The following is a 9,675-nucleotide window of genomic DNA, read 5'->3' as shown; positions in this document are numbered from 1 at the left end:
ATACTATAATTATTCTATATCTTGAAGGTAGTGGCTGTTATATGGTTACATACATTTTTCAAAACTCATATAAAATAGGTAGATTTTATTGTTATGTAAATTATACCTCAATAAAGCTGATTAAAAATCCCCTAGATAATAATAGTTTCTTTTTATTTTTTAAAATAGGGAATGAAAGAAATATTCTAATGTGAATATTTTGATGTGGATGGGGAATTGGCTTTATAAAGATGGGAGATGATGAGGTAAATACTGAGTAAAGCTTTCCCTGAGTGGAGATGTGTCAACAACAAGATTTCTTCCCCTAGAGACTAGTGCTCAAATTGACCTTATTTAATGATACTATAAAGAAAGATGACTGTGTAAAAAGCAGAATTTGTAGATGAACTTTAAACTTCCTTCAGTGGTGTATGTCAAGTGGATGACAATGAATTGCTGGATGATTCCATACTGAGTACATAAAGATAGGTAACACATTTTAGGAAAATCCATTTAAGCCCACATTAATACTATTATAAGGGCTCAAGTTATTTTCCTGGGATACTTTAAATTGTTTCCTGAAAATATTAATAACTATTGTAGACATGATATCGTATTCTGGTTAAAAAAAGAATTTGTTGTCTCTTAGAGGTAAATACTGAAGTATTTATAAATGAAGATATATGGTATCTGGGTTTCTTTTCTTTTAAATCAACTAAAAATTTATTTAATTAGGCATAAAGTTACAATCACATTTGTCTAAAACCACAGTAAATAAGAGTACAAATATTGTCAGGTTTCTTGCTGTGGTTCCTGATGGTCAGTAGCAGGCTCATTTGAAGGCAGAGCCAACCCTGACAGGGACTTGAGATCAGTCAAAATTGCTTTATAGAAGAACACAAATACTGTCAGCTTTCTTGCTGTGGTTTCAGATGCTCAGTAGCAGGCTTATCTAAAGGCAGAGTCAACTCTGATGGGGACTCAAGATCAGTCATACTATTTTGGAGGAGAACACAAATACTGTCAGCTTTCTTGCTGTGGTGCCGGATGTTCAGTGGCAGACTCACTTGAAGACAGAGTCAACCTTGATGGGGACTCAAATCAGTCACAACTACTTTAGAGAAGAACACAAATACTGTCAGCTTTCTTGCTGTGGTTTCAGATGCTCAGTAGCAGGCTTATCTAAAGGCAGAGTCAACTCTGATGGGGACTCAAGATCAGTCATACTATTTTGGAGGAGAACACAAATACTGTCAGCTTTCTTGCTGTGGTGCCAGATGTTCAGTGGCAGCCTCACTTGAAGGCTGAGTTAACCCTGTTGGGGACTCAAAATCAGTCAGGATGACTTTAGAGGAGAACACAAATACTGTTATCTTTCTTCCTGTGGTGTCGGATGTTGAGTAGCAGGCTCACTTGAAGGCAGAGTCAACCCTGATGGGGACTCAAGATCAGTCACAACTACTTTGGAGGAGAACACAAATAGTGTCAGCTTTCTTGCTGTGGTGTCAGATGTTCAGTGGCAGGCTCAGTTGAAGGTGGAGTCAACCCTGATGGGGATGCGAGATCAGTCACAACTACTTTAGAGAACACAAATACTGTCAGCTTTCTTGCTGTGTTCCCAGATGTTCAGTAGCAGGCTCATTGAAGACTGAGTCAACCCTGATAGGGACCACAGATCAGTCTCAACTACTTTGGAGCAGAACACAAATACGGTCAGCATTTTTGCTGTGGTGCCAGATGTTCAGTAGCAGGCTCAGTTGAAGGCGGAATCAACCCTGATAGGGACTTGAGATCAGTCACAATTATGTTGGAGAAAATAGATACTGTCAGCTTCCTTGCCATGGTGCTGGATGTTCAGCGGCAGGCTCACTTGAAGATGGAGTCAACCCTGAAAGGGACTCAAGATCAGTCACAACTATTTCAGAGGAGAACACAAATACTGTCAGCTTTCTTGCTCTGGTGCCAGATGTTCAGTGGCAGGCTCAATTGAAGGCTGAGTGAACTCTGAAGGGGACTCAAGATTAGTCACAACTATTTCGGAGAAGAACACAAATACTGTCAACTCTCTTGCTGTGGTGCCAGATGTTCAGTGGCAGGCTCACTTGAAGATAAGCGTCAGCCTGATGGGAACTTGTTATCAGTCCCAACTATTTTGGAGGAGAACACAAATATTGTCAGCTTTCTTGCTGTGGTGCCAGATGTTCAGTGGCAGGCTCAATTGAAGACACAGTCAACCCTGAAGGGGACTGAAGATCAGTCACAACTATTTCAAAGGAGAACACAAATACTGTCATCTTTCTTCCTGTGCTGCTGGATGTTCAGTGGCAGGCTAATTTGAAGGCTGAGTCAACCCTAAAGGGGACTCAAGATCAGTCACAACTATTTCAGAGGAGAGCCCAAATACTGTCAGCTTTGTTGATGTGGGGCCAGATGTTCAGGGACAGGCTCAATTGAAGGCCGAGTCAACCCTGAAGGGACTCAAGATCAGTCACAAGTATTTCAGAGGAGAACACAAATACTGTCAGCTTTCTTGCTGTGGTGCTGAATGTTCAGTGGCAGGCTCACTTGAAGGCTGAGTCAACCCTGATGGGGACTCAAGTTCAGTCACAACGACTTTGAAGTAGAACACAAATACTGTCAGCTTTGTTGCTGTGGTGTTGAATGTTCAGTAGCAGGCTCACTTGAAGGCCAAGTCAGCCCTGAGGGGACTCAAGATCAGTCAAACTATTTCTGAGGGAACACAAATACTGTCAGCTTTCTTACTGTCATGCCAGATGTTCAGTGACAGGCTCACTTGAAGGCTGAGTCAACCCTGAAGGGGACTCAAGATCAGTCACAACTACTTTGGATGACAACACAAATACCATCAGTTTTATTGCTGTGGTGCCAAATGTTCAGTGGCAGGCTCACGTGAAAAAGGAGTCAGCCTGATGTGGACTTGATATTAGTCCCAACTACTTTGGAGAACACAAGTATTGTCAGATTGCTTACTGTGGTGCCCGACGTTCACTGGCAGGCTCACTTGAAGGCTGAGTCAACCCTCCTGGGGACTCAAGATCAGTCACAACTACCTTGGAGGAGAACACAAATACTGTCCGCTTTATTACTGTGGTGCCAAATGTTCAGTGACTGGCTCACTTGAAGGCAGAGTCAACCTTAATGGGGACTCAAGATCAGTCACAACTATTTCATAGGAGAACACAAATATGGTCAGCTTTCTTCCTGTGGTGCTGGATGTTCAGTGGCAGGGTCACTTGAAGGCCTGCCACTGAGCACATGTCACCACAGCAATAAAGCTGACAGTATTTTTGTTCTCCAAATTAGCTGTGACTGATCTTGAGTACCCAGGAGGGCTGACTCAGCCTTGAAGTGAACTTGCCACTGAACATCAGGCACCACAGTAAGAAATCAGACAGTAGTTGTGTTCTCCTCCAAAACCCTGAAGGGGACTCAAGATAAGTCACAACTATTTCGGAGGAGAACAAAAATACTGTCAGCTTTCTTGCTGTGGTCCTGGATGTTCAGTGGCAGGCTCACTTGAAGGCTGAGTCAACCCTGATGGGGACTTGATAATAGTCCCAACTACTTTGCTGGAGAACACAAATATTGTCAGATTTCTTGCTGTGGTGCCAGATGTTCACTGGCAGGCTCACTTGAACGCTGAGTCAACCCTGTTGGGGACTCAAGATCAGTCACAACCACTTTGGAGGAGAACAAAAATAATGTCAGCTTTCTTGTTGTGGTGCCAATGTTGAGTGGCAGGTGAAGGTGAAGGCAGAGTCAACCCTTACGGGGACTCAAGAGCAATCAAAATTATGTTGGAGGAGAACACAAATACTGTCAGCTTTTTTGTTGTGGTGCTGGATATTCAGTGGCAGACTCAGTTGGAGGTGGAGTCAACCCTGATGTGGACTTGAGAACAGTCAAAATACGTTGGAGAAGAACATAAATATTGTCAGCTTTCTTGTTGTGGTGCTGGATGTTCAGTGGCAGGCTCAGTAGAAGCCAAAGTAAACCCTGTTGGGACTCAAGATCAGTCACCATTACTTCAGTGGAGAATACAAATACTGTCAGCTTCCTTGCTGTGGTGCCGATATTCAGTGGCAGGCTCACTTGAAGGCTGAGTCAACCCTGATGGGGACTGGAGATCAGTCACAGCTACTTTAGAGGAGAACACAAATATTGTCAGCTTTCTTGCTGTGGTCCCAGATGTTCAGTAGCATGCTGAGTTGAAGGTGGAGTCAACCTTGACAGATACTGGAGATCAGTCAAAATTATGTTGGAGGAAAACACAAATATTGTCAGCTTTCTTGCTCTGGTGCCGGATGTTCAGTGGCAGGATCACTTCAAGTCAGAGTCAACCCTGAAGGGGACTCAAGATCAGTGAAAATTACATTGGAGGATAACACAAATTGTCAGCTTCCTTCCTGTGGTGCCGATGTTCAGTGGCAGGCTCACTTGAAGGTGAAGTCAATCCTGATGGGGACTCAAGATCAGTCTAAATTCCTTTGGAAGAGAATCAAATACTGTCAGGTTTTTTGGTGTCATGCTGGGTGTTCAGTAGCAGGCTCATTTTAAGGCAGAATCAATTCTGAGGGAACTGGAGATCAATCTGAATTATTTTTGTTCAGTTGCAGGGTCATTAGAAGATGGAATCAACCCTGCAGGGATCTCACTTCTCCCTTCAGCATATGGGGGTAGGGAGGAAAGATCTAGGTCCTGGTGGAAGATAAGGAGGAAAACCCGTGGGTGGATAGGCATTCCTCCTTGCAAATGGAGCATATGGTGGACCTGGGAAATCTCTTGGTGGAAAATAATGTGGAGAAACTCCCAACCCGATTCCTGGAGGAGGTGGGGAGCAAAGAGGCCCTCTTCTCATCTGGGTAACATATGGGTAATGCTCTCTGTCAAATCCTGTATTTTGACCATCAAGTGCAGAAGAGTCTTTGTGTAAAAATTTGAATTTAAACTCCGTTCTATTTAACATTTAAACTTTGAATTTAAACTCCGTTCTATTTAACATTTAACATTTCTTTCCTGAAATCACTGAGGATTCCTTCAGCAGTCTGAGCTGCAAACCAATTTTCATTTTCTTTTTTCTTCTAGGAAATCATCTGCCCTTCATAAGAAGAATCATTCCTTCCAACTTTTCTTCAAGATCTTTGGCTTGCTTTCTATAGTTCTCCAGCTGGTCAGTGGTATAGTTGATCTTTCTGTCTACTTTAGAAAGCTTCTCTTCATTCTCTAACTTTTTGTAAAGTCTCATTGCAGTTTCTTCATGTAATTCAGTCATTACTTTAAGTTGCTGTTGAAGCTTCTGATTCTCACTTTCAAAATGTGTGTTTTCTGACTGTAAAGATGCTTGTTCAGACTGAAGATGTTTAATATGGTCTCCAAGATCTTTCTCTGTTCCATTAATTTTGGAAAACTGAACATACATTTGGTTTCTTTCTTCTTCTAAAGTTTTTTAAAAAGTATGTAACTTAGCAGCATGAATCCGTTTCTTTAAAGCTCCTTTTGGAGTATCATCTAAGTAGGCACCATTTTCCAATTCATTGTTCATTTCCAGTTTCCAGTTATGATCATCCATTTTGTCTTCTCCAAGCATAGCAGCCCAATTTTTCATCTTCAGCAAGTGTTCAGTCAAAGTCCTGATGTGATCATCTTTATCAATTAGAACTTGTCCTGTGTGCACTTCGGAGTCTTCAAATGATATTTTCTGTTTACTAAGTTCACTCACTTGTTCTTTCCTTACTTCGGCTTCTTGCAAAAGCTGTGTATGGTTTTCCTGAAGTTGAGAATTTTCATTAAAAGCATCTTTTATTGCTATATTCAGTTCTCCATTCATTTGAAATATGCTGAAGGTCATTTTGGCTTCAGCTATTTGTGATTTGAGGAATTTTGAGTGATCTTCTAGTGACTCTATTGTTTTTGAAATATCTGCCAGCAACTTATCATATGTTTAGATTTCTCTTCCTTTAACTCTTTTTCTAGATAGACTATTTCATCCTCAATTTCAGAAATAAATCTGTTAAGCTTTTCACTGGCTGCCTCCAAATTTTGTGCTTCTGCTGCCTCCTTCTCAAAGCTGTTATCCTTTAAAGATGACTCTACTTCATAGCCTTCATACTCCTTTTGAACATGCCTAGATTTTTCAAGCAGTTTACATTTTTTTTTCAGTTAGTTCAGAAAGCATTGTAGCAAGCTTTTTCTCTCTTCACACATAAAGCCAACTCCTAACTGATCTGATACTTCTCCACAAAAAAAGAGGAATAGCAAAAAATCCAATAACACCTTCCCATATCACTAATTCCCATGGAAAACCATTAGAATCTGATACCATACTTTTTAGCAGTGCTGCCACGATCCTGGGTAGCTCCTAAAAGACCATCCGCAAGTACGGCTGAGGGGTAGCTCTAGGCTCCTTTACAGCATCAAGGCTGTTTTGGTGGTCACCGCAGTAACCCCAGCCTGCTGGGGTCACAATGGAACACATAGCAGACCACTATGGAACTGGAGCAGACCACTGTGGAGCCAGGTGCAGGGGGAGCTGGGGGACCCAGGAAGTGGGGAGCACTGGAAAACAGGTAGCCTTCAGTCTGGAACCTGAATCTCTCGGCAACGAGAGAGGACCATTGTGGGGTCAGCTGCAGGGGGAGCTGGGGGATGTGGGCACCCACTGGCCTCACAGGCCCACGCTGCCCACCCTGACCCCCTTGTTACACTTTACATCCTGAGGCAGTGCGGGTCCGGACGCAATCCCCATTTAACTGTTTTATATTGGTAATATCATATTGTGTTAATTACTTTAGCTTGTTAATAATAAAAACCTTTGTCAAGGAGAGACTGCAAATTTGTATTTCTTCAAAATTGCCTTGGCCATTATTGACATTTTCTTCTATGTGAATTCTACTATCAACATACAAAATTTCATTTAAGAAAAGATCATTTTAGCTGTTTTTTGTTTGCTTTTAGAAACAGGGTCTCACTCTGTCACCCAGGCTGAAACGCAGTGGTGCAATCATAGCTCACTACAGCCTCAAAACCCTGGACTCAAGAGCTCCTCCCACCTCAGCCTTTCAAGTAGCTAGGACTACAACTGTGTGCCACCACACTGAGACATTTTGGCATTTTGAATTGCATTATATTTACAGATATTTGGGGACAAATTTCCATAGCTATGGAAATTGATTTTTTGCATCATGAAAGTAACATCTTCCCCCTTTATGATTATCTTTTATGTCCTTCACAAACATTTTGTAATTTTCTGTTAATGTTTTGTGCATACTTTGCTTTTATTTATTTTTTTATTTTTTGGTAAGAAGGTCTCTTTTATTCACAAAGTCGTGGTGGTGATGCTCAAAGGTAATCAGATTTAGAGACATACTTTGCTTTTATTTATTTATTTATTTATTTATTTATTTTTGGTAAGAAGGTCTCTTTTATTCACAAAGCGGTGGCGGTGATGCTCAAAGATAATCAGATTCAGAGACAGGGTCACAACACTAATGAACTGGAACCTTCATCCACATGGGACCAGTCACTCAGGACAGACTGAGGAGGCACTGCCTTTGCTGAACCCTGCCACACCCACACCATCTGTCATGCCCTTGGCTCTCCCAGCTTTGAGAACCCAACTCCCATTCCTTACATGGGGTGATTTATACTGTGCCCAGGATCTTTCTTCAGAAGAAATAGCTGCCTGTCCTCACTTTTTTAACATCATGGTAATTCAGTGGGGTTGTGGGGAGAAGTTAGGGGTGGGGGTGGCTAGGAACATGGATAAAATAAGATTAGATTTGTACCGATAACTGTTAAAGCTGAGTGATGAGTACAGGGTGTCTACTTTTCTATTCTCTTTCTTTTGTTTATGCTATGGTTTGAATATTTGTCCCCTCCAAAACTCACGTTGAAACAACCCCCAATGTGGCAGTATTGAGAAGTGGGGCTATTGAAAGGTAATGGAGTTGATGGACTAATGGGTTAATGGATCAATGGGTTATCATGGGGGAAGAACTGATGGCTCTATAAGAAGCAGCAAGAGAGAGGTGAGCTAGCACGTTAGCATGCTCAACTTCCCCCTATGCAGCCTCCAGACTCTAGAAAGTCCAACCAACAAAAACCCTCACCGGATGTGGCCCCTGACCTTGGACTTCTCAGCCTCCATAACTGTAAGAAATATATTCTTTTTTAATATAAATTACTCACTTTCAGGTATTCTGTTATAAGCAACAGACTAAGACCAAGACAGTGTACGTTTCAACATCTCCATAATAAAGAGTTGAATTTGTTTGGTTTTTAGTTTTCTAGGGAAAAAATTCTGTCTTCACTTAGATGGCTTAGCCTGGACTCAACTAGATGGTCCATAAGGAAGTAAAAATAAGTTGAAACTAGGCTCTCTAAAAGTGTCTTGTTAGGGCAAGGGCATGGGTTAGACAGCAGAATCACCAGGGATGCTCATCTATTCTATGTTGAGATCTCTCCAGAGGATTTAATTTGATTGGGTGGCAAGTTCAGCAGGTATCACCTGGCAGAGGTGACACCCAAAGTCTAATGGGTACAGGTTTGTGGTTCTGAACTCATCTGGTTCTGTGCTACTTGAACTGGTTCCAAGGCAAAAACTGAGGCTTTAAAAGACAGTATTCAATTAACTGGGGAAAAGAAAGTGCTACATAGACTTTAGGATCCCTGCCAATGAGAAATCATTTTGGCAATGTCCATAATCAATGGGAAGGAAGAGGGTCACCACATTACTCCAACAGGCTGCTGTGAATCATAACCCCAACAGAATGCTAGGATCAGGCAGAACATGGAACATAAAATTACTCCATCTCATACATTAATTGCCGATCCTTAAAAAATACATACTGGAAATTAAAGAAAAATTAGAGAAGTACAACTATCTCATTAGAAAGCCAATGAAAATCTATGTAAACAACAGATCAAAAGATGACCATTTTGGAGATTTGAATGCTGTAAATTCACAGAAATATAAATACGATAATATAGACGTTTTCACTAAATCCTAGTATGCCAGACCTAGAGAATGCAACTCAAAGCTTAAAAGACCTAGTTTTATCTCAATGAAAGGAAGTACTACTTTATAAGAACATTTTAGCTAAAAACAGGAAAATCCTCATGCAGGGTTTAACTAGCAAATAATGAAACATAATTAAAGTAAGATAGGGTGTTTGAGAAAATAAAAAAATCCTAAACATTTTGAGGCTGACATCACGGAAGTCATCTAAGCTTTTTAACTATGTATCAATTGGCACGTTTTCCAAGGCTGAGTTGGACAGATCATCTGTGTTGCCAAATATTGCAGTTCTTAAATTTTCAAGCTGTGAATAAAACCTACGAGTTACTGCTAGAATGGCTATTGGTCTTTGTATATATAAAAAGAGTCTCCATTTCTAGAGTTAGACATGAGAATACACTTTAACCAGGAGCAGAATTATGGGGCATTGTGCCATCCCAGCCACCATCCCCTGAAAACCTATCCTTCCAGCTATGTAACTGTATAACAACTACCACAAAATCTGTACCTTAAAACAGCATCCAATTTGATTCATAATTTTACAAGTCACGAATCTGAGAAGGGCTCAGCTATGTGAGCCTTCTGCTTTATGTGTCATCAACTAGGGTCACTCGTGCTATTCAGCTGGTGGCTGGGCTAGGCCAGAGTGTCCATGATTC

At 41.2% G+C, this 9,675-nt stretch overlaps 1 long non-coding RNA gene across 1 annotated transcript; it reads right to left on the bottom strand.

The window, feature by feature from the left end:
• Positions 1–674: 674 nt before the first annotated feature.
• On the bottom strand, positions 675–6,415 carry LOC144578458 (uncharacterized). Its single transcript, XR_013524286.1, has 2 exons — positions 6,325–6,415; positions 675–6,124 (listed from the first exon to the last, which is right to left on the bottom strand). It is a non-coding gene; the product is annotated as an uncharacterized LOC144578458 (long non-coding RNA).
• Between the last annotated feature and the right edge of the window lie 3,260 nt (positions 6,416–9,675).

Source organism: Callithrix jacchus, chromosome 11 (assembly GCF_049354715.1).
Source record: "Callithrix jacchus isolate 240 chromosome 11, calJac240_pri, whole genome shotgun sequence".
NCBI classification, from domain to species: domain Eukaryota; kingdom Metazoa; phylum Chordata; class Mammalia; order Primates; family Cebidae; genus Callithrix; species Callithrix jacchus.
This window is presented reverse-complemented; position numbering and strand designations above follow the sequence as displayed.